Source organism: Ischnura elegans, chromosome 4 (assembly GCF_921293095.1).
Source record: "Ischnura elegans chromosome 4, ioIscEleg1.1, whole genome shotgun sequence".
Classification (NCBI taxonomy): domain Eukaryota; kingdom Metazoa; phylum Arthropoda; class Insecta; order Odonata; family Coenagrionidae; genus Ischnura; species Ischnura elegans.
In genome coordinates, this window is record NC_060249.1 from 113,440,644 (window position 1) to 113,467,302 (window position 26,659).

The 26,659-nt window shown below is 38.5% G+C and overlaps 1 protein-coding gene across 1 annotated transcript in view; it reads left to right on the forward strand.

Moving 5' to 3' along the window:
- The first annotated feature begins 17,577 nt into the window (after window positions 1-17,577).
- Window positions 17,578-26,659, forward strand: part of LOC124157900 (atrophin-1-like) — a 79,670-nt gene continuing 70,588 nt past the window's right edge. The window contains exons 1-3 of the mRNA XM_046532972.1: window positions 17,578-17,659; window positions 18,041-18,138; window positions 18,269-18,340. The gene's annotated coding sequence lies outside the window, so the exon portion shown is untranslated. The remainder of the gene's footprint in view (window positions 17,660-18,040; window positions 18,139-18,268; window positions 18,341-26,659) is intronic.

A 26,659-nucleotide genomic window follows, 5' to 3' on the forward strand; every position in this document is an offset into this window, starting at 1 on the left:
TGACTATAGTTTACAGTAAGGATGAATCGGTTCCTAAATTATTTTTGTTCTCGGTACCAGTCCGGTTCTCCCCCATACAATCTGGTACACAAACCAGATGATGGCTCACTGAGCCGAAACGCATTGTACGCATTAAAAAATCTTGTGGAAAAGTGCTACGATCTTTTATTTATTTAAATATGGCTAACTTCCACCAATTGAAGCCTGAATCTGTTGAACTTACCAGCATTATTTTTTTAAAATAACTATCGGACTCCCCAAATGCGCGAAATTAACATATTCCCGTTATTTTCTGAACCTCCTCTTACGTACCGCATACGAGATCACAATTCACGATGCGTTGACTGACCGGCGAGCGTTCACCAGAAAATTTCCACCGCATCACGACGCATGAACGCCACCGAAGATTTACGATATTACATTGCCCTCGTGGAGTGACAGCGTGAAATCAGGTGACAATTGTATTCCATCCATACGTGCATCTTCGAGAAAATGGGGAAAATAAACCAACGAACAACAAAACATTTCGTAAAAAGGTATGTTGATAGGAATGGTTATCGTCACGAAAAACTGAGCACTCCGTCGAAGTGGAGGGCGGAACCCAAAGCCCAAAGCGAGTATTAGAAGGGTGAGAATTGAGGAGCGTATGGCAAGGAAAGGGAAGCAAAATGAAAAGAGGCGGGAGGGTAGGAGTGGCGAGTTTCCAGATGAAGGTGCTGCGATCTGTTGAGGAGAAATGAGAACGGGAAAATAGCGGCGAAAACGAGGCGCGTGACGCTATGAAATAAAAACATGTCCGCGAGCACTTTACAGGAGTCATAAAGAAATCACATCAGCAAAATTAAAGAATAAATAATGGAAGAACAGGGTGAGCAGTAGAGGGAAATAAGGAGAAGTGACGCCACGGTTGCAAAGCTACGTGTTTCCGTAACAGCGACTACATTTATCCGATTTTGAAGACGCGAGTCTCACGGAGTTATTTACAATAACTAGCCAACTTTTTTAATATTGCATGAGGTCCTTATACTAAGCTATGTTTCCCTTGCTTTTCTATGTTTCATGAATGCTGGAGACAAATCTAAAGTCAGTTTATCTCCATCACATGATTAAGAACAGAATTTCACATTTATGCATTCATCTCTTATTTTTAAGTCAGTTTTATTGAAACAATATATTTTGTTATTTAATAAAGTAATTTAATTTTTTAAACAGAAAATAAATATTTACGGAAACGTTCTTTGCGATGCTTTCCGATTCGCCACATTTGGGTTCTCTCTTTTTAGTCACCACCAGCTATCTGCGAGCACATTCTTGTTCTGTTTCCAACCATTGAAAACTTTGCAGGTCGGTGCTGCCTGTAATTAATTAGAAGGGCGCGGCAGAGGGGCACATTCCAAGGACGGCAGATTTCAGGGGTGGCAAAATTTGGAAGTTTATTTAGTTAGGTCTGGCCATGCGTTGTACAAAACATCCTGGGCCACATCTAGCCATTTCATGCAAAAATTAGCTCAATTTACTCTAAACACGATCACACCCTAGAGATGTCTGGTATAGAGTACAGATTTTAATTGATGGATATACAATATTTAAATAAACCAGAGGAGATAAAAGGGAGAGGAAGAATTGAAAGAAATTCCACTTTCGCAAGAGCGGCAATTTTCAAATGTACGGCAATAACCTCTTCTTTTCACACAATGGAGTAAGTTGGGCAACACAAGGAGCGCGGTGCCACAAGACGAAGGTAGACAAAACAAATGTGCGGACAGCAAAAGGATGAGTCTAATGAAAGGCAAAATAAAAAAAACACGTCAGGGTGGAGAGAAATTGGGTAAACAACCAAAGGGAAGGTACCCACCAGTGAAAACTGCGATAAATTACTTCATTCCCATCACTTTCAACAAAAGAAAATTTTAGATTCGTTCAACGAAAGTTTCCACCCATATCCCGTAAAATTCGACTCTTTTCTATTCCCGGTCTTACAATAATTATATACACCTTGCTTAAATTTCTCTGTGTAAACTAGGTTTTTTAATTGTCCTATTGCAATCATCGTTTTTCTTTTCCGCCATTTTGGAAGTCAACGTTATATTTCAAATGAGAGATTCTAATTCCCACACATCTTCCATACAGTTAACGCAAATTTAAGGAAGAAAGAAAACTATCTAAGGAAGAGGCGTTTGAAGGAGATAGGTACGAACGAATAAAGTTATAGACACAAGACCTCACAGACAACAAAAATTCCAAAAACAATGCCTCCTCTTAAATTTACAGACCAATATTTACTCCAGTATAACTAATAATCTTCTCATAATGTCAATTCTCGAACAGGGTACTGTTTGTCTAAAAGAATAACACATTTATCCAGGTTCCTCAGAATTTGAATTATTGCGGCGTAATTTTTTTCTAGGTCATATCTAAATTAGCTAAGGATAAAATTTCCGTTCATTCCAGTGAAAAAATTAATTGATTAAGTAAAATATCCGATTCCCTGAATCTACAACAACAATTTCCGAATGGATATAGTTTCATCGATATAGTTAGGTCGAGGCGAATAGGCCATTATAATCTTTTTCACAAATTCAGATTAACAAACCCTAGGGATACTTTTTCAAATGCACATGGAAAATAAAACTGCAATCAGTTCTGTTTGCATCTAACAAAATTACTGGCTCACGGATTTTAAAATAGTATGGTATGTAAATAAAAGATGTCACGAGAAATCGGCCACCAAAGGCATCGCCAAAGATATTCACATACACAATTACAGGGCCCTTCTCTTGGGGTTTAGAATGCTGAATGAATGGGGGTAAGAAAACTCAAAACCAACCCAGCCGTAGTTACTATGATTTCGTTCCTCAGGAAAACTGCGCGAAGCGATTAATTTTGGAGCGAGGTTTGTTTACAGAAGGCAAGCAGAAAGCTTAGCAGATCTCGGTTTTGCGTACACTTATCCGGTCGCTCGTAAATATATATCTCAGCATTTCCATAAGCGTAAACTACCTAGGAAAATTAAATTATTATTTTTTTTCTTCTTATCTTCACCTCATTTATTAATGGTAAAATAATTCTTGGAGTATAGGTCAAATGTATATGATGCAAAAAAGTTGTTAGCCAACGCTTCAGTTTATTTAAAACTATCATCAGGGCTATGAATTAAAAACAAGAGAACAATATAAAATACAATGTTATACAATATTTTTACATAAATAATTGTTACGAAATAGTTTTTTAATTACAATATTATAATTTTTGTTACATATGTGAAGAAAATGCACAAACAAATTTGACATACGTTAGCTTTGCACATATTTATTGATATCACGTTACTAAGTTAGTTACCATTAATTTTGATTAATTAAGTAAAAATAAATTTTGCTAAGGTTTTCAATGTCTGTTAAGGTTGATTAAAAGTAATTCACACAGCAAGACAACCGGTAATCTGAAAACTTCTTTACCGCGTGATTTCCCTGAGTCACATTATTTTCTAGCTTCAGGCGATCGTTAGCGGGCTGCGGACAAGCATTTCGGCAAATTATACTTTTGCCACCGCAAACAAATTTGAATTTTATTCACATATCTACCTTAACAACTCCTAAACTGAATCGAATATGATCCGATTTGAACAATATATAGACACATAAAACGCTAGATATTTAGTAATACGAGAATTCATGCAAAAATGATGAAAAACATATTTATAGTATATTGTTTTATTGAACGTAGAGAAAACTCAATATTATGGCATGTAGTAATTCTGTATTTCTTTACATTATTTAAACTAAGAGTTCGCGAATAACCCATATTCACGCTAAAAGAATAGTTTTCCGAAAGTTCAGTTATTCTCTAAGTCTCACCAATCGCAATTTAAATATAAATATGTGGGCTAATGAAAAAAACTGAAGACGCCGCTTTGGACGGAATTTGGGTTGTTCCGGTGTCTGTGCATCTTATTATTCTCCATCACTATTATATCTATTATCCGGTTATAAATAAAAGTGAATGTGGCCATATCGTATCCACACGTTTGCCGTGTCGCCGTAATCTCCGCCGCCGCCGGCCAGACGCGGCGTCGACCGCACGCTCGAAAAAAGCGATGAAAAATTCGGGGTTGCAAGTTGGTGCAATATTTTACTTAAGATTCACAATTTAGAATCTTTATAGAACGACGTGGTATAATTCACTAGGCGTAATTCGGTGGAGGTATCTACTTTTTCTCTGCGTTTATGTAAAAAAATTGGCTGAAAACAGGTTCCGCCATTTTGTTATATATCTATGGATAATGGTGAAACAAAAACTTTGGAAACCCTCCACATGGAAGAAAAAGAAGTGTTAATTAAGATGGTATAACATTTTTGTCAATAAAACATTTCACGAATTCACCGCACGAGGATAAAGTTGGTAATTTTCAGAAAAAATCGAGGGTGGTCGTTTTTCGCTAATTTTTTTCAACTTTGACCTCAAATATGTTGTTAGCGTGATAGCAAAGGAAATAAATAATCTGGTAAGTTATGCACAGTTTAATTGAGAATATGCATGAGAATTTTCAACTTCCTATCTCAAAAAAATCGTTTCCAGCTTTTCTCGATTCTCGCCCACTGTGCGGGGTCTGTGCATCTACACTGAAAGGAGCTAAGCTAACACTAGAGATTATATAGAGAGAGATGAATTCCGATACCGAATCAAGCATGAACCCAATAATTAAACTATGATCATTCGCGATAATTCCGCACCGGATTCGATCTTGAACGTTTCAAGCACACATCCAAGAAATTATACGATGTAAAAAAAATTCCTTAATGAGCACGACTCGCCAAAACTTCCGCACCAATGAAAAAATGCACAGAAAAAATTAGGGTACTCAGCCATTGATGTTTTTTTTATTGTTTTCATTTTTTTCATTTGCAGTGGGCTAAATACCTGTGCTTGCGAAATCGGTCTTACTCTGAAGCATGAGGTTCATGGGACCTTCATTCTCCTTCGTCGGATTCGGGAGAGGCGGTTTTTCGAAGAGTACCTAATTATCCACACTACCTATTATCAATTAATCCACGAATGCCAACTAATTAATACATTTTAACCGCAAAGTCGGGAAGGAACATACTTCAGCGAATTTTAATGCATAAAAAATATATAACTGGAAAAAGAAGAGAAAACTAGAAATTTCTGATTTCTTTCCTACAACACAGCAGGTTCGTTAAATATCACCTGAAGAGAAGCTCGATAGCCAATTATTCCTAATCTCTATAAATGCTTTTCTTCCCGCCTCACTGCGTGATTGCACTTTAGAATCATTCAAAAACTGGGCAAAAAATTCGTCGCTAAATATCGGAAATCAATTAGCAGCATTGAAGAATATTACGGCTGCATGTATGTCACCGCTTGCGGCTGCGATCAGCGCGATATGCTAATGACCTATCGCATTGATTTTTCGGTTAATGAACTATGAAAACTCAATATTTAGTGGGTTGGTCCATATCTTCATTATTATGCCTCATTAACGATGGATGGCATTCCATTACTTTTCAAAAAAAGTTTTCCACAAAACTACAGCGTTCTCAAATGTTCGAGCAATCTAAGCGTAGCCTCCGAGTCTCTAGCGGCTCCCAGCCCAAGTAGGGCAGTCTGTACGCCCTCAGCAGTTTTTGACGAATCGCGCAGCTTTCCATTGTATTTTATTCGGTTCACGGATTAAGTTTTTCTGCACCGGGTCCCATGTATGGGCGTACCCAGCGAGGGGCAGGAGGGGGCTGCTGCCCCCCTCCTCTAAAAGTAAAAATCGCAAATATCTTTAAGGAAAATAATATTTTTTCAAGCAAATAATTTTTAAACTAATAGAGAGCAGTTACAGTTTCCTTAAAATGTTTGTTTCATTCACCCTTTCCATGCTTAAATCTTACCCATAACTTGAACATCTATGGTTCCACCCCTCCCCCCCCCACTACTTTTGATCCTGGATACGCCCTTGGTCTCATATGCTCGCAGCATATTCAAGATGTGAGACGAGAAAAACTATATTAAAGGGAAGATCATTGGGCCAGGGAAGAAGGGGATGTTGATATTTAAAATTTCAGTAATGTTCACTTCTTTATCGCTGATGTTTTGTCCCGAATGATTGGCGACCAAACAATGATATTAATGAACTCGGTTACAATACATCCAAATGTGATGTTCTTTAAGATAATATATCCTTTTAAAAATGAAGTGTTTATCCATGAAATCTTCCTTAATCATTTACAGCTATAACCAGTTTCTTCAAGCGGGAACATGAATTCACGTCGAAAAAGAAAACTACCGGAAGAAAATAGTATTTATGAATAAAAAGAAAGGGAATAAGGTAGTGTGGACCAACTTTGCACGAGCCACGCCTCCATTTTACCACGAGCAGTCGTGCGTCATCTGTGGGATGTCCTGTGTGCTTCAAATTTAAAAGTCGATTTTACGTATGAAATAATTTTTCAGTTCCTCATTAGGGTCATCAGCAACAATAAAATTCGAAGAAACATTTTTGGGAATGATAGTAACTATCGATTTTTTTCGTTATGTCCGGCTCGTGGTTGGTCGCACGTCAACTTTCAGATGGCCTTCCGCGAAAGCTCCTGCAACGCAAATAGTCGCGTGCCGGATCGCGTGTCATCTAAGATATTCCAACTGCAATACAGGTGCAGTATAATGATACGCAACTTACATTTGAATACAATTTCGTTTAGAAGAAGAAAAGGGAGGAAAGATAACGTGTGCCAGTCTCCCGTAGTTCATGCGACACTCATGATGTATGACTCACAATTTGCAATAATACAAAATAAAAATATTGTTAATAAAACACGACGCTTTTATCGCGAAATAAAAAGAATACCAGTTTTTTTCAATTAATTTTTCAATGCACTATGATGTAAACAAACTTGTTATGATTCCATCATTCTCGTTCCTTTAAATGATCGCAGCGTCGCCATCGGATTTTGGTGGCCTTTTTTTGAACTAATCTCCATATTTAATTTTAAATCCTTAATAACAATCGAGATGCATTTAAAATCATAATATAAGTGTTAGAATATTGCATTGACATCTGGTTCTGAGTTATCCTGAGCATTTCAGCTTGATAGCTAATCGGAAAGTTGGTTAAAATTGAGTTGCAAGATTTGACCCGAACAAGACGACAAACAACATAGCGAGTTTATAAAAACGTTATAAAAAATAAGTAAAATCTCAGACGAGGCGCGATGGATAAGACAATTTTACAATCAACAACTCAACAAGTTATATACTCACAATTACCTGAAAAAAATCACTCGCTTCACTTACCTTAATTTCCTCTTTAGGCGTCTGCTTCTCCGACTAATGAAAAGATTTTAGATGAGATCCTTCCCCATAAGATGCTGCCGTTTGCTCCATCGTACGTTTTTCATCCATTGCTCACGATCGGAAATCGCCTCCCCACTATGATATGCACTGCAGCCGATATGATTTCTGTAAAAATTAAAACAAAAAATATCCCGTAAATTATCGTTCTGCGACAATTTTTAAGTGTACGTCATTTAATTTTTCAAATCATTCTGAGACAATTAAGATAGATATTTTTCCTAATAAATAGGTATACGAATTCCTTTTTCCCGCGAGCAATAACGGCCTTTAAAAAATGCTTGGTTAGCGCATTCCCATATTATTCGTTACCTTCTGGTGTCCTAGCACAGCCCGCCACACGCCTATTGAGCCGGCTTGCAGAGTAGTATGCAGATGAAGAATTTTTGCAGAACTTGACGTGAGCAACCATCGATATAGAACATATACCCAAGTAACTATACGATTACCTTGTAGTTTTTAGGAAAAATATACCACGAACTGATCTGGGTCGTAACATTTGTGCATTGTAAACTATAGAAAACTAAACAGTTACAGTTAGGTTTAATGCTAAGAAAGGGCTACCGGCGAATATGAGTCAAAACTGAGTTTACAACCATGCACATTTCACGGTAGATGTATTGCAGCAAGTGAGGCGCATTTTTTATCTACAATCCACACATTTTCCCGAGCAAGGCACTATTCTGGAATTCTATTTCTATTGATGAAGCAACCTCTCACGGCCAAACAGGATCGGTCACTACATAAAACAAAATATCGAAAAGCGCAGCTTTGGGAGTAAATGACATGATAAAATATATTCACTATCATCACACCCTAATGTTGCTATCTCTATATGGGTATTGCATGAAAATCTGGAAAAAAAATATTGTCAGACATTTTAACAGTGCTTAATGAAAACTATATTGGGGTATGATGTAACTTTCTCTGTGAAATTAATACGCACTCACCTCACTATACCAGGTTTTAAGTTATTTTAAGTTGAAGTCAAAATACGAAGTTTAAGTAAGAAGTCAAAATACGTTGGTTATTTGATAATGGCACCAGTAGTGTGCACTAGTGACTCACTACAGTTGACGTGAGCAACCATCGATATAGAACATAAACCCAAGAAACTATACGATTACCTTGTAGTTTTTAGGAAAAAAAATACCTAAAGGGCACGAAAAAGAGTGAATATTTATAAATCCTTCCAGTTGTATGCCCATTTAAAAATTATTCATCTTTTGGTATTCATCTTCTGATATTCGGTACTATTTTATTCGAATGGAATACCCCTTTCAATTGTACTACGGTAATGATTGTTTTTCCTATTTAGCTCCTTTGACCACCGGTGATTTCACTTCCCAGATACCATACTTCTCCCAATTCCTTCAGTTTGCGTGCTTACAGTGAATACTATGACAGCTATTTAATTAATATCCGCATGAGTAATATTCTGTAGCAAATATCATGGTAAACTTGCAGACACACTTCATAGTCAATGTATTCGCGACTGCTATTCATAGGTAATTCTTTCCAGGGGCTAGAGAGAGACGAAGGCTTAGATATTCATATCAGGTATAATTTGTCAGAGGACCGAAAATGAACCACAATAGCAGTAATACTATTCACCGTACTTCAGAGGCGCTAATTCGCCCGAAAAGGGAGAATTTCTACTCAAATCTTCAAACGAGCCGACAAGTTAATAAATAGCTAATTCAAAAGGTGAGAATCGACGAGATCGCAGAATTTCCCTCGTGAAACCAACGCGCAATGAGTTAACGAGTTTTCATCCCTTTAGGTGCATTCGCAATGACATTAAATAAATCATTATTTGATATTCAATACCAAAGGTAAGTAGGATTTAATGAATTCAACTAATAAACCTATTTCCAATGCAATCGCAGAAATTATCAATCTCAGAAAATGAGAGCGCGGATCCAACGCATTGACCTCGGAATTAATATCAACACATTGAAATTGTCACCTTTTTGGACTGTTTTGATTGCATTAATTACTCATACCGTCATATTACGTCACTACGCCGAATGCAACATCCGCCCTGCCCTGTGTCAAATGTTCGCGGGCGTTCATGCTTCATATTGAATTTTCTCCCGCGCAGTTTCACGTGATCAATCATGATAATGACATAAGCAACGTTCATGCCATGTATACACTCAATTTTGACAACTGCCAACTCCCCGGGTGGAAGAGCTGCCATGATTAAGAGGCGACCCACGGAGATTCGGGGTCACGGCTAGACTCATGTGTCGAACCATGGAGTTAGTATCTACTTACTCTATGGCTGAACTAAACAGACATAAATTATTACATTTGCCGCATGGCGGAAGATTTTTCCCTTTTTTCGTATTTCCTCTGAGGTTTAGATTTATCATTATTCATGGTTAACGTAATGGACACGACTAATATTCATTATTATGGCGGCCATGTTTGCGATGAGTTGTTGCGATAAACTTTACTCTCAGTGATAAACAGTGCAGCGTTACCATGACGATAAACGAGTATGGCTTAGGTGGCGTTGGTATGGCTGGGGAGCTTCATTTGAGAGTACAGCAAATATATAGGATGTACTTGAGTAGAAAATTCGGAGAAGAGGTTATCTCGAGCGATGTGAAAAATATCTTTCGCTTATGCTCGTAATACGGTAGAGGAGGACAAAAACAACGGCACGTTAATAAACTAAAACCCCGAGCACAACGTGAAATCAACAGAGCGTTCGGCGCGGAAGCGAGATGAGATCACTGACGCGTAATCCACTTCATTCTCACGGAAGGAAGCACAATACCATGCCTTAAGACAGGGAGTAATACATTCCTACGATAGTAAAACCAGAGAAAACAGCTAACTCTATATTTTCTAGAGAAAGTCAATTAATTATACACGTGTATTATTATTTAGTTTCTCCTCCCTCAAAAAGGCTTGAAGAGTGAATTGTTTCACCTTTTCATACTCATTCAGCTTCATAAAAATTGCTACTTTAAATCACAGTCGGCTCAGAAATTATGCTCTCGAATTTCTGAGCAATTTTCAAAATAGCGAAAATGGTTATGGAAGGATTATATACATCACAACAATCTTATTCAATTTTGCATTTTTTAAACTGAAAATCAACTGTAATTGCAATAGTTTTTTAATGTTTTAATGATGACAAAACTACTCTTTCATCAACGTGTATTCACTGGTTTTCGAGCTAAGCTTCGAAGTTGGTGACCTTAATTCGGAATTCGCATCCTTACCGTCACATAATAACACTCTTTAGATGGTCCTTTTTCATCCACGTAACGTTTACAGAAAAAGTGCTCTTATCAATTCAGTGAAGTATGGGAAAAACACAAAATACGCACACGGGTAAAGTATTCGTATCGACCCCCAAGTTTATTCGTACGTATGCCTGTAATGATGGAAATGAATTTTCTCCGATCCCATTGTACTAACGGTGAATTCGGGGATCAGTAACCGCGTTTCCTATACTACGGCCTTAACGGTCTCCATCAGTCTCCACGGCCACATGATACAGGGATTGTGGTAAGGAATTAAGTCTCGAAAGGTTATTTCCTATAAATATGATGAAAATAATAAATTATATTAAGAATTTTCCGATTGAAACATAATATTATTGTCCATAGTTAACCAGATATTGTGTTGATTAACAAGAATATTATGAATTGCTATATAATTGATACTTCCGTACAACTCTCACATAGCATCGAAAAGACTATATACGGAAAGCTAAGCAAGAACAGACAATATAAATAAAAAGAATATGGAATATGGAGTAGGTTTTTATAGCTTATTGACAATTTTGCCACCAGTATCATCCCGAAACAATTACACGATTAGTTTTACCTCAACCATAATCCAAATACGTACTTCGAACTGAAAAAGGTCATAATAATTTCAACTTGCCACATCACGGGAAAATTTCTCAACTCAACAGATCACTAAACACTTCCTTTTGTGAGAACCAATGGCGCAGCAAGGGGGGGGGGGGTTTGGGTGATAATCCCCCCCCCCCCAGAGCTGAGAGAAATTTTAAGCTTAATTGGATTGATATTACTAAAAGAATAGTATAAGGATTAATGAAATATTCCTCAGAAAGCCGTAAAACTCACCATTTTGAACAATTTATCTTAAAATTCCGCAATTTATTAATCTCGCACCTACCGCTTATCTTGGTGGGTATTCCATACACCCACACACCCCGGTATTAGTTGCACCTAAACATACCCCCCCCCCCCCCCAGCCTTAATTCCTAGTTGCGCCCCTGGTGAGAACCTATGCTCTTTAATTAAAAGAACTCAGTGAAAACTGAAGAAAAATAAATGAAAAAGATAGTAATAATAAAATTCCAATATTCGTTTTGAAATACCCGATATGTACTACACATGAGATTAGAAGATTCTGATGAGAACGTAGCGTCACACATTTGGCGACGCTCTAGTCTCTTTCTTCTAGCCTTCCTTTCCTACAGTTGTTCCTTTTTACACATATTTTCATTCACGGCAAGGCTTTCCTGCCGGGACCGCTTTGGATTAAGAAGACCGCAACAGCCGACAGTGGGGTTTCCATGGCTGCGGTTTCCAGCACTCGCGACAAACGGACTTGCGGCAAAAAGGAACCATCACTTTGAGGGATTGCGGTGCCCGAAAAAAACACCACGTGGCGTCAATAATAATGTGAACAGGGTATTTTCTCTTTCTTCATCTCAGTGGACTGCTGAGAAAAACAAATTAAACATTGGCTCAGTTAAAATTAATAAAAAGAGTTCTGTTAAAAATGCAAAAATTGATAGTAATAATTAGATCCACAGAAAAATATTAAAAATCGTAGTGCTAGCAATTTTTTGTAGTTCTTCATCTTTCCTAAATTGTTTTTATTAATCAAGCGTCCTATTTTTTCTTCCTTTATCCTCCTTTTTCATAGTGCACTGTCCTCCTTTTCACCTATTGGCATCTGGTCACACTAGTCAATAGGTCTCACTATTCATTTTTAGGCTTTCGCAGTGTGGTAAATATTAACGTATCAAAGCGATTATAATAACTTCAATATGACTTGATACCATTGAATTTTGGTTTTTCTTTATTCCTTACATCTCAATATGACTTCTGGTATAACAATCATTTGTCTGAATTCCCTGTCTCCTAGGCGCCAACTCAGCAAAAAAAAACTAAAGAACTAAATAGCAACTAAAACAAACAACAAATGAGTATCAAAAAATGAAACAGAAAGATAACGTATTTAAAAACGTGTATAAAAGTGATTTGAGTTATTCAAAGTATATGCATCAATATTCAGCGGAGAGGTGTACGGGATATTTACCGCGTGGGTCCATCTTTGTAGAAAACAGTTTCGCCAGCATTGTATCTGCCTTCTTCAGGTGGATGAAAAGCAAGGGGCTAGCTCGCTTGATACCTTGTACCTGTGCTTTTCGACTAGGATTTTATACGGCTGCTTCTGTGGGTATTGAACCACTACTTCAGTATTGAAGAGTGTGCCCTAGCCACGATAAACGCCTTGGAGAATAATGTGGAAAAGCATTTTGAAATTATAATAACTTGTCAAGAGTATGAGGGACCAGTGAGTATCTTTCCAGTGAAGGAGAAATTGGAGTAAAGGCCGCCAGTGAGCGCGTGCATTGCACACTAAATTAGGAATAATAAAACTAAAACACTCGAAAACAATTAGTATTAAAAATTTATAAATCCGCGCACATTGAAGTCTTGGGATTACCGCTTATAACCATTCGACTTCTTTAAAAATTTGAAGAAAGATCAACTGGTTTTTAATGACCGAGGGAGTGCTTACTGGCCTTGAAGAAAAGGCTTCCACGTGGGACGGATTACGTTATCATAGGCCGGTAGCGACGCTTCAGATATCAAACGAAATGGTCAGGATCGAAGTAGAAATATCATATTTGGATCGAAACTCGAAGATCAACCCTCGATTCTACTTCCTCGGTCATTGGCAATTATAACTCGATTTTTCTATTACTAGGGGGACGTCACCTATCTGATATGGTCACCAAATCTGTGAAAAATAGAACTTTAGATAAGTGCCAACATAGTTTTTTTTTATTCTGATTCGTAGAATGGGTTTACTAAGTTTTGAGAAAAGGATGTTATGCTGCCGAATCATTTATGAATTTTTTAAACAATATCTCCTAATATTTCAGCCATTGTGTACTTATTGCTAGGATAGAAGAACTTGAGAGGGGCGAATGAATGGGGGTACAACCGTTTGAACATTTTTGGGGAAGCAGAGGTGGCGTTATGGTTAAAGGGAAAGTAGGATTAGGGAAAACGTGTGAAAAAGGGTATGGGGGGTTTTTTCGGCAAGGGAGGACCACCACGTGGGATCGGCGGCGTTCCTTTCATCCGCTTGACGTGAAGGGCACCCACAATGACTTCGGTGGCGCGGACAGCTTTTGCAACGGTATCCCTCCAACGTCTATTCTTGCGACAACAGCAGTGGTTGTATCTTGCTCTGGAGCAAAATTACCGTCAACGATGCGGCTATCGTAAAGGTTCGACAACTCCATTAAATAAAATAAGATGCCATTCCCTTGTCAATACGCATGCAGCGACTAGGCGATAGAATAAGTAGAATACTTGTTGCCGTTATTATAAAGATATTAAAAGTCGACCGATTAGGATAGCATTAGATGAAAGTTAAAATGTGTAAACATTTTAGGTCCATAAAGATTAATATTATCACCGAACACCATTTAGTTCCACGATCTATCGCTAATATTTATTACCGCGTATAATTATAAAGGAAATAAATACATAAATCATAATAAATGAAATTGACATTTGAAACCAATAGAACACATACAGCTCTGAATCCGAAAATAACATTTATTTTCTTTTGTCATATCAGATTTTTTACTACAATTTTTTAATCTCGCATTTACATAATGACCATATTTCTTATGAATTAAACATGAGTAATTTTGAGATTTAAAAATGCAAAACTGTTGTTCTTTGATACCTTAGGGCGGTCAAAAGTTTAGAACGTAGGAACTCTTAAAACACCCAAAATATAAGTATAAAAGACATCGTTTGAAATTGTTTTTTTACTGATGTAGATTTATCCATAACATTTCTTTATATTTTAAATAAAATGGTACACAGACAGCAAGACTGCCAATTTAAAGTGCACTTACAACAAGTAAAAGTTAAACAAATAAGCTAACTGAAATTTCAAATCAAACAAACACAAAACAACATGACGATTACCGTGTCCACATACTCAGTATTTAGCAAGTTATAGAGTCATTATTCGTCAAATGAGATGATGCTAAGTGAGTAAAATTTTTAATTGATGACGAAAACAGGCCAAAATCAGTAGGGAGAGAATTTATCAGGGGGTAAGAAGGTTAAAAAAAGAGAACGCTTAATTATTGATAGTTTGGGGTATTGGCATGTGGAGTAGGGAATTCGAACGGGTGTGGCGAGAAGGTACTCTTATGCTGCTGATGAAAATAAAATCAGCACTGTCAAAGTGGAATTTGAGGGTGTTGTAAATGAATTTTTTGCCTGATTGAAGTCGGAGACGGGAGAGATAAAGAGGATAAAACTGCATTTGTAGGTTTGACCGGAGATTTGGGTTTCCGTATTTTACAATTTTTGCAAAAAAAAAGTTTTAACATTATTGAGGGTGGCAAAAACAGTGGGAGCAGACATCGAACGAAGTGAGGAGCAATAGGTGGTCACCGGACGAACTATGGTTGAGAAGTAGGATTGGAGTGCCTTTGTACTGGTAATATCTGTGAACCGGTAGAGTAGTCATAAGAGTGACATGGCTTTTTATTAGATCGCAAGAATGTTTTCAGAGAAAAGAAGCTTATCGAAAAAAGAATATTGTTTTTTTCTTAATAAATTTCTAGACGAGCAAATCAAAAACCTTTTTGCACAGATAATATTCAACGGAAGTATGGGTGGCGTCTGTCAGGAAGTCTCTTCAACATGGATTCATTTTTCATTTTCTTCTATCACGTCAGATATTTTTCATTATGCATTTTAAATATACAAGAAATATAGAAAATGCTTTTTTAAAAAGTGAAATAAAAGAGCTGAAAAAACAACTAGGGCTTTGCGCAACAAAACAAAATTTCACGCTCATCCACAATCAACCAAATCTCACACTATTTTTTCCGTACTTATATCAAGACTCTATTCTATTTTTTATGTGCCCTCCATTCACTTTATGAGTTTGTACTCGCACAATAATTAAACAATGAGATTAATAAAATGATATCCTTATAACTAACATAAGACTCTATGGATGCCATGTGAAAGAGGCTGGCTATGTTTAACCTACCAAAGGTTACACTACAAGATGCAAGATTGGTTTAGCCTTCTTACTGTAAACGGGGCATGGGAATAGCTTGGGGAGCAAGAGAGAACCAGCGGTTATTGGGTTTTTCCAAACCAAGCGATGGAAGAAAAACTGAGGGGTTGGGGCTGCATGGGCGATACGGCTTGCGACTCCCGGGAAAAGGTCTGGATACTGAATTTTTTTTGTTCTCGGCCAACAAGGTCACTGAGAAAACATGATGAAGATGAAGGAAGGAATTTTGGGACATTTGAGAAAACCTCAATGCCTTCGATGTCTCACTGGGCTCATGGAATAGTAAACTTCACTAATTCAAAGTACTGCATATAATAAGTGGCTAATAATTGATGTATGCATTTAATAAGTGTAAATAACATTGCACCCGCGAATTCACGCGAGAGGATGCAATTGCGAATTTCTCTTTAGGTGTAAATAATTTTCCACTAATTCAGTTGACCATCACGTCGCCAACGACAACGATTCAACCTCTCGCGTTCTCTGCGTTCAAAGCAGAACTGTATGCACCTTAGTTATTCATTATCCCTTTTCTTCTTCTAAGTTCAAAGATAGCTAGGGCTCATTGTTTAAGAAATAACTGTGGATTATCAAGCGGTACGCTTTTACGAAGTCAACCCTGTCGGAAAGCCTAAAATACTCTCAAAATTACAGCACATAAGCATTATGATTTCTTAAAGATGATATTTATTTTCTAAATCATTAGGGGCTAAAACATCTAGGGGTAAAATATCATCCAAGATCCTGACTCAGTGGCGCAGCCAGGTGGGAACACATCGGGCACGTGACCCCCAAAATCAATAAATTTTAGCAGAAAAATATTCAACTATATAAAAAATTAACTCTACTCCACCAATACGATTTAGCAAAACAGCTTCTTGACGACCAATCAGGTGTTTAATTTTAATAGCCTAAATAGCATTAAATGTGATTTCTAGAGATAAAAATGCTTACATTTTCCCCTTGAGGGAGGTTCCACTCCCCTGTGACCTCCCTGGTCGTGCCCCCCCCCCCCCAATACGTTGTCCTGCCTACGCCCTGACCTTATTGATACCAGGGACAACAATTATTCGGAGTCTTGACTTCAATCAGCAGTTCAGCAATGGTAGCATCGCTGAAAATTTGTAAAAAATTTTGAAAAACTGCAAAACACACAACGTGCACCGGCGTTGTCTTTTACCCGAACTGTCCAAGGTCTACGACCCTTCCCTCTCGGCAGAGGAGTTAGGAGAGGGGAATAGTGGGACTGTTTTGAACCAACAGGACAATGAAGGGTGGAGCACTTAAAAAAAAGGTCGGTATTCCCCAGGGTAGAGTCGGTCGGGGAGTGGGATAGTAAAGCGTGGAATGAGATAAGAGGGAGACAGCACTGGCCGATGTCTTGAACCTTCGTGGGTCGGCTGCAAAAGAAAAGCTTGTTGAGTCAGCGAGGAAGAAAAGAGCAGCCACAGTGCGTGGCTGCCACACTTCGCTATCTCCCTCGGGCACCCTTCAAACCCTCCCCTCCCACGCGCCTCCAAAGAAGACGAACCACGTGCCGACACACAGTGAGATTTCGCAGTCGACGCGCCACAACACTGCAAGTCCGTCTCCTGGGTGATCGCGTTTGTTTATGCAGCGCTCGTGTGAATGCGTGTGATTTTGTTTATGTGATACTGTTCGCATTCCGTTGAGCGCGACAGCTCCATCCTTACGCACAATTACATTTTTTTATACGCTTGATAAAAGTGTGAGTGACGTTCGCTTCGAAGCACCGGATGACAGCATCGCTTTGTTTATTCATCGGGGTTTCCACTCGTCAAGGTAGAGCTCCTTTGAGTGCGACAACTCCATCTTAACGCATAATTACATTTCTTTATACATTTGATAAAAGTGTGAGTGACGTTCGCATCGAAGCACTGGATGATAGCATCGGTTTGTTTGTTCATCAGGGGATCCACTCGTCAAGGTAATTATAACATTAGGTCCACCACTGATTGTGAGTTCATTAACGCAAGTCACAAAAATGCATTTCATCTAAATGTATTTTGATATTTTTCTTGCTGCTTTTTAGTGTATTGGAATCGTTGATATTCGTGATAAGAACTGAATTTCAGCCTCTTTGAATGTGGTATTTATGAAAGGGTACGATTTCACCTTTAAACTAAGCGTGGCTAGGTTTACCATGTGAACTATGATCCATTGAAAGAGATGAGGTGCTCCCCGATAATTGTATAAATTTTAAGGATGTAGATGTAAGCTTTCCCTAGAATTTTTCCACCTTAAGAATAATTTATTACATTCCCTACTCAGAACATTCGATACCAATCATTTGTTTTGCAATTTTTAGGGGGAAAATAAGGGGATTTTCAATTACGGGTGACAAGGCGTGGCAATTATATTACTGTCGGCCACAACTCCCCGATAGCCCCTATCCATTTCCGTCTGGTAAGAAAAATTCGATTAGTACTCCATTACTATTCTCTTGCAATTAGTTTCAGCGGGTTAATTACATGATAGCATAGTCTTCAAAAGCGTCAATCGTCATTTTAACTGGATTACACATGTGTACTAACAGATTGGCCCATCTACCCACCTCACCACCGGGGCAGTACATCCCAGGATGAACCCAGACCACTGACGTCACACGGTATGTTTTCACCGGAGAAGCACGTAAACAACATGGTTTTCGAGCGTTGTTGGGTAATGCGCACGCGAAAGGTTTGATGTTGAAAAAATATTTTGGCCCAACAACGTATATACCATTAGCATGATCGAAGGGGTCGTGTCGTTACAACAATACCTTTATTTCCTAAGCAATCACTATTTAATTACTGAACAGTGAACAAGAATATTCCTCAACAATAGTCTAAAATTCCATGGTAACATTAACTGGCGATTAGAGAAGAGGTATTCCCTGCCGTCCGAGTTCCACTTAGATGATCGGTAAATATTAGAATGACGAGTTTTAGAGAAAGCCAAAATTTTTCAAGTGAGATAATAGTAACCCATTTCGAATTTTCATGAATGGAACGATAAGATTAGATTTTACGGAGAGTATTCGGAATTAAGTTTATTGTATGAAAATAAAATCGCATTCAAAAGTAATAAAAATTACAGTGTCACAAAGTGTTACATGGAGTTATATAGTATCTGGGAATACAAACGAGAAGAGGGAATCGATGAACAAAGGAAAGAGTTACTGAAAGTGACAATTCATCTTCTGTCTGTAGAGGTATAATTTTTGTGAAAGACGAAGTACCCGAGGTAAACGACAACAGTGTTGCTAAGGTATTTATCACCCTTCCTATTCCTTTTATTTCTAGAGTATTCCCACTGAGTCTCAGGAATACTACCCGGCAGCATTTCTTCCGTATTCATTGGTATTCCCACAGTATTATTCAGTAGACTTTTGACATTCGTTGGTATGACTGCGGCAGTATTTATCTTTATTCCAACTATATTCATTGAGTATTTACTACCCAAAGAAAAAATATCATCACGCAGAAAAGTAACATTTTCAGGGCATACTATGGAAAGAATGGTGGATCTATTACATTCCTAAAACAAAAAATTTAAAGATGTCATAAAAACCGAACACGTGAGAGCTGCACTCCGTAGTCCCCCACGCAGGAGTCGACCACTGTAGCAGCTGGACTACCGCGAATGATAAAATATGTCGTTCTTTACGGAATTGATTATGCCTGATCAGTGGCGGATCCAGGATAGCGACAAGGGAGGGTAAGTAGGTGGTAATCTCCCAGCAGTGGTGGGAGTCCGAACAAAATTACCATTCTATCCAGTGAAAATTAGATACCCAAGGGGAAGGCTAAAGCCCCGTTTGCCCTCCCCTCCGCCACTGTGCCTGATACTTTCCCTTGTGTTTTCAGTGCGGACCTTCCTGAATCTCTCGTAACAGGTAGCAATTCCTAACGCATTCCTTGCTGTTAATTTGCCATACGAATGGGTATCATACGAACATACGAATGGTGGATCTATTACATCCACAAAAGAAAAAATTGAAAGATGATCTGGGACAGATAACCACACAAATGATGGTAGAGCAATTTAACCCCTCAACGCCGTCATGCGTACCCAGTACGCTTCCTGACCTACTGTATATAATTTTTTTTCTCCGCCAGATATTGTATTTTAGATTAAAACAAATTGCTCTATCTTTTGAAGAAATGCTTTCCCTCTCCAATAAAATATTCATAACGACTTTATGCCTTCAGGATTTTTTAAAAATATTCGATGAAATTCCGTTTTAAACCAGCACATTGACGACTTCGGTCGAAAAACTCAACGCCTATATTTATTCAAATCGCTCGAAAAATTATTATATAGTAGCGCACTACATTATGCAAGTTAACAAAAAATTTTTACGATACTGATCGTATATTATGAAAGATATAAATTATTGAATGATAGTATGCCAATAAGGTGAAGTCATCTTAATCTCATCCGGCCGCTGGGATGGGATTTAAATAAATGCCCGCCGCGCTTGAGGGGTTAAACATCCGATTTGGATGCCACTTCATACAATTACTGTAATTCATTGAATCAAATTGTTTTCGGTGGTGAACTGACATAGTACCTGATGATGATTTTCAAGCAATCGAAACACGTGTTGTAAGATGCTATAATAAAATTAAGGGGAAATAGGGTATCTTTGTTTATCTTTCTGGTAAAGAACGTTGCGCCTCTTCTTAAAGGCCTTCATTGTGAATAGACTTCACTGTCTAAAAAAACAACCGTACAGCTACTTCTATTAGGTACGTTTCTAAGAACTTCCTTATCAATTTTTTTAAGAGTATTTTCAGAGAATTGTCCCATGCACCCCACGCATAATTCCCTATGTGACATGAGTAACTGAGAACTTGGGTAATAGCTAAGTCAGCGATGAGAGTTAAACCATAACATTTGTTTTTTATCTGAAACCAATGTTGTACACCAAGTTTAAGCAATGCTTTATGCGTCGAGGATGTAATTCGCCATGCAAAAATCATTTGGCATAGCCGGGATTCGAACTCAGATATTCATCAGAGATTCACCTATGAAGAACATGGTTGGTTGGTGTAATTGGCAGCATTACCTGACCACCAATCCGGTTTCGAATCCCGAGTAAGCCAAAAGATTTATGCATGGTGAATTTTATCGTAATTGGATAAAGCATACAATTGATAATTATTATTAATCATATTACTTTGAAAATTACCGCCGCGTCATATACATCTCGTCTATACGACTCGTCAGGTCATTTCTTACGGGATATTCTTCTCGCTATAGTTAAAAAGACTAGTCTACTCTATCTGTAAGTAAGAGAAAAGAATAAGAATTTGCCACTAACTTTGAACCTTTGTTGTTGAAAATAGCACATGCTCTCCTTGGCATCTCCTCTTCAGAGAATGTACCACTGACATCAAACAACTTAAAAATTACGAACGCATGACAATTCGCGCCGGAATACTCAAGAGGAGATATTTCACCTGTTGACTAACCCTTCCAAGAGGAATGGATGGAAAGACTTCATCTGTTTCTAATTTATCTGCTATCTCCGCGTTCGTCGCCAATCTGAATGATATATTAGTAATATATTTTAAGTACGTCTGCATAGTACCCCGCAAGCTGCCACTATAGGCGTGAGGCGGAGAAAAGAAAAATTTGCGTATTTGTTTACGTTTGTCATATGAGATAAAAGCAGCCAATCTGGTCTTCGTATTGGATATTTTTAAAGCGACAATTAGAGCCTAAATTCCAAGGACAGTACATTGGACTCGTTCACCATTTTCTTAATTTATCTATTGTGGTAGTTTGAAAAATAAAGATACTTTAAGATCTGTCTCCCACTTCTCCTGCGATTCCAATAAAAAAGCCCCGTCATCACGTGTTTCGTTGATTTTTTAGCGATTCCTTTTATCAATGAAAAATTCACCCGGAACGAGTGAATGAACCAGAATTCTAATGACGTCACCAACTCATGAAAAGTGGGTGGCAACTTTTACGTTTTCTTGCTTCGAAATTTCGTGAGGGCGGACAGATGAGGAGATATTTTTTTGTCGTCGATTAACTTTCCCTTCCATCTGTCGAATTATTGCGATCAAATACGATGTTGGGTCCGAAAGAACGCCCCTAATTCAATTGGAGAGGCAGGGAGTGAAACGGCAATGGCTGGATCGCGCTAGTCTATCCTCAACCTGGGCCCAGGCGATATATCGTTCGCGATATTTTGAAACATCGCGGAGGCAACGTTGAATAGTAAACTCACGATATGTCGTCGACTGATGATCTAGATAATTCATGATAAGACAAAGATTTTTCACGACATATCACAATTATGAATATGTATCGTAATGAGATTTTCACAATTATCGTGATAGTAGGAGCACCGAAATAACATTATACGCATGATATATCGCCACCATCAGCATATATAATGAAAAGATCATATCGCAATATCCAATTTGAGACTTCATCTCAGCCTATCTTATCTCAGCCTCCTGTCCACTCTCCCTTATGCCCCGTTCACATTACCATCTTTCTTAACCAGCGTAAGATGACGTCAGAACCAACGCGCGTTCACACTCAACTATGGTTAGACCCTGGCGACATCTGATGAGTGGTAGAGTAATTCCAAGTGAAAAATGAATTGACAAGAGCGAATAACTTGTTGGAAGGAAATATAGAATGTGCAGGGAAAAGTTCTTGTGTTAATTGCAATGATATTGATGATGAATTTAAACATATGTGCATATTATGAGCTGCTTATGAATTAAAAATTGCATTCCAGCGTCGACAATCATTGTTCCTTGCTACGTAGAAGGTAATTCAAATGTGTTCGTCCAACTAATCATTTCATCCATAGTGTGGCTTGAATTCTTCTACTGCTCTATTTAATACGAATGAAAGCGAATATTACTGATAATTAGGTTGATATCAACAACATATACTACTACTTGCCCTTGATTCGGATGTGTCGACAAATCATTGATGTAGGTGAAGAAAATCGAGGACCTAATCTTGAGACTTGAGCCTCAATTTGAGACACTTGTGATTTGGGATGGATATACACTTTTCGCTGCATTACATTCTTAGCTATTATTGTTTTCTGACTTTGACAAAGGACATGATCCAATCTGATGCTATACCGTAAATTAAAACTCTTTTACCTCTTCTTCAAATGTGGACGAATAACTTGCAGAAATGTGACGATTGTTGAAATTTAACTTATGAAATAAGAGAGAGAACGTGGTAATTTTTGCGATATGTCGTATCACCCGACGTTTCTAAATTTATTTTCTATCGTTACATCTGACTAGCCGTTAGCCTGATACTTTATATTGATATGGGAAGAACTTTTGTTCAAGGATGAACATAAGTGATCTTTTTCAAACTGGGACAAAGAACTCTTACCAAAACATTAAAATCATTGTGACCTTCGGATTTTTATTATGGTAGTTTCGCACATTTTACTTAATTCTAGCAAAATATTAATATAGATTATTCAATCTGTCCGTATACAATACAATACGAGCTAATAGCTAATTCACCACGAACTATAAAGTATATCGCATAACTTAAATCAGGTTTAAAATCTCATACTATACAACACATTACGGAATGAATCAATAGCACTTTCCTTTGAATTAATTCTGACGAATATAATTCAACAATAACGGCCGTCTCCTCTTCGAAACTTTATTTTCTGTTTTCTTTCCTCCTATCCCACTTCGTTGCTGCTTCGCCTTCTTCTTTTTCTAACCAGCTTTTAACCAACTTGCGTTCACACACGCATGAACTACCGCCAACCATGGTCGGAAAACGGTGGTCAGAATCCCAACCACGGTTAACGGGAACTTGCGTTCACACCTCGTTTTGTAACCATGGTCGGGGCTAACCGGCGTAAAAAGGACGTAGTGTGAACGGGGCATTAGCTCCTCCGACCAGTCTCCGTCAGAAATGGTAGAAGTTTCGATTATTGGGCAAACTTCAGCGTTCTTAGATATCCCCGAGTTTCCCCGCTTAGATTCGCGTCTAGAGAAAGGAAGCAAGATGGTCATATAATAGGGTAGTTTCCTATTATTTTTTATTGCCTAAATCTAGAGATTATTACTCCAGGAGTACGTATTTCACGTTTTTAGATTTTGAAATGACGATATCTATTTTTCGTGATTAAATGAAAAGTGAAATTTTTCAACTGCGCGAAAACGCGACGGCTAAGAATGAATGCTGGGGAAAGCCCGTATGACGTCAGGCTTCTGCTGTGTGAGGCCACCTGGGTGCGAGGCTATGAACGCCGCTACGATGCAGGCTGCTTGCTGCCGTGCATGGCGGTAGAGTTGAGTACCCTGCTAGCAGCCTGCAGCACTTGCCTTAAATACGATTATTAATACCCTATCAAACGAAGGAAACTTTCCGATCATAGGTAATTTTAATGGGTGATTATTAAGAGATGTTTCCCTGACCTCTGTGCCTCATGCATGCATTGGTAATCTCAGACGATGTAAAACTCGCATCTAATCGTATAGAAACTAGGTCCCTGTGACGTCACGTGGATTGGCAAGGCATGGGCGCCAATCTGGCTTTTTTCAAATGAGGTTAAAATTGACCATTAACATTCATCTAAACTGGGATTTTTATAGCCAAATAAAATGTATATAATAAATACACTAATGGTGGGCAACGAATCGCAATCAATGCCTCTCGTTTTCTTTGATGAAGGAAACTACCCTAATGTCTTTTACTACTGCGGTGAAAGTTTTGATTTCCCAAATTAAGAGCTCGGAGATGTATTTTTGAGGTAAAAACAAAAATTTTAAGCAAGGGATGGGTCAAAAAATAGACCAGGGGAGCGGGAGTGATGCGTCACATTTTAGTGACACGCATGAGTCACTATTACACTATTTGTACCTGTAGGCTGACTTTAGTATTTGATGGCGGCACACGGAGGCGAAGGGATTTAATTTTTGTGGCGAATGGCGCTCCTCCTTTCCCGCCGATAATCTACACGGCGCGAATTGAATACTGGATATTAAAAATTAATTTCAGAGCTATCACCATTATCAACTGGTTTACTGCCCACTAGCATGCCCACAGGCAGGTCGCAAGCATTATGTTGTCTCCACCTCCTCCTGTCCAAAACCTCTTCTTTGGCTCCCTTACACCTTCTTTTTAACCTCATTGCGTCTTCATCCCTCTTCTTATCTCTTCTCCTTCCACTGTTTCCTCGACTTCTATGCTCAAAATCCCCTTCCCTCTTAAAATATGCCCGATCCAATTCCCCTTTCTCTTTCGCAGGGATGCGGACTACCAAAAAATATTGGGGCGGCCCAAACCGGGGATCTTGCCCCGGGAAATTTTATAAGTAGTGAGTTCTAAGTTTTTTAAAGCATTTTAGAAGAGTCATATGATCAACATTAGAACCTGATAACTCGAAACTCGATATATGGACACTCCGGGGAAAATCGACAAGCCTGACACATTTTTTCCTCACACCCGTAGCGAATTTTTGAGGGGGCTCGGGCCCCATGGAGTCGGCGCCACTGCTCTTTCGTATAGTTCTAAATAATGTTCTTTCCTCCTCAACTCTTTCCAGCATCTCTCCATTCCTCCCTTTATCCACCCACTTCACTCTCTCCAACCTTCTCCACACCCACACCTCAAAAATATATCTCCAAGCCAAGGGCGTACCCAGGATCTTAACGGGGGGGTCAAGATGTGACATTTGAAAAAATAGTTTTATTTTAGTTACATATCTTATACCAATACAAATCATTTTTCGTGGGTTTCAAGAAAATTTGTTGAATGCTTTCGTTTCAATTCAGTGCCGATTTTGCTTAAAGACTTTTGCGATCTTTGCTTTTAGGAGGGGGCAGCTGCCCCCTCCTGCCCCTCGCTGGGTATGCCCATGCACCGATTCCAGACTTGATGAGAAGTACAGGAGAGGTGGACCAATGGGGTAAAATCTTCGCACGTGTTCCCTTCTAGGCCCTACGGCGGATCAAGCCAGGCTTCGGCCACCCGAAGTCTTTATTTTTTCCTCCTTTGATCGCTGATTCCCCATTTGTCAATTTGCGATTTTTGCTTCTGGGGGGTAGCTGCCCCCCCCCCTGCCCCTCGCTGGTTACGCCCATAAGCTATATAAATAAAAGTAAATGTTAACCAAGAGATACCGCACCCATGACTGACAAGGAGACGTCGCCAAAGTGATGTTCAGGATCTGGATACGGATGTTATTTTCTGAAACTATATTGGTAAGGTAGAAAAAGTATCACGGCTTTCTTCCACATGGGCCCGGGTTCGAGAGATATTCGCTTGTAAAGACTTCGCGCAGCATGACATCCCTTGAGTAATCGCTACCTCTTAACTACAGCCGTGTTTTTCTCTCTTCTAATTTTTGAAATCACCGTTACGTTTTATCCCCATTCGTTTTATTTAGTTACTTCGCGATTTTTTAAATTTAATATCAATTTATGGATTTTAAACTAAACTCCGAATTGTGCCTTACCACAGCGATTACTCAAGGGATGTCATGTTGCGCGAAGTCTTCACAAGCGAATATCTCTCGAACCCGGGCCTATGTGGAAGAAAGCCGTGAAACTTTTTCTACCTTACCTATATAGTTTCAGAAAATAACATCCGTATCCATGATGCACAAAGGTTAAGATAACACTTAGCTGTTTCACAAAATAAAATATATTGCGACCGGTTTCGATACAGCGTATCATCATCTGGCCAGATGATGATACGCTGTATCGAAACCGGTCGCAATATATTTTATTTTGTGAAACAGCTAAGTGTTTTCTTAACCTTTGTGCATCATGAAGGAGTTTCACCATGTTACGCCAACCACCATCGCATTTATCCGTATCCATATCCCGAACATCATTTGGCGATGTCTCCTTGTGAGTAAATTCTGTAAAATTCACACGATAATATTATGAGCAGCCTCGGTGTCGCGTCGTGGACG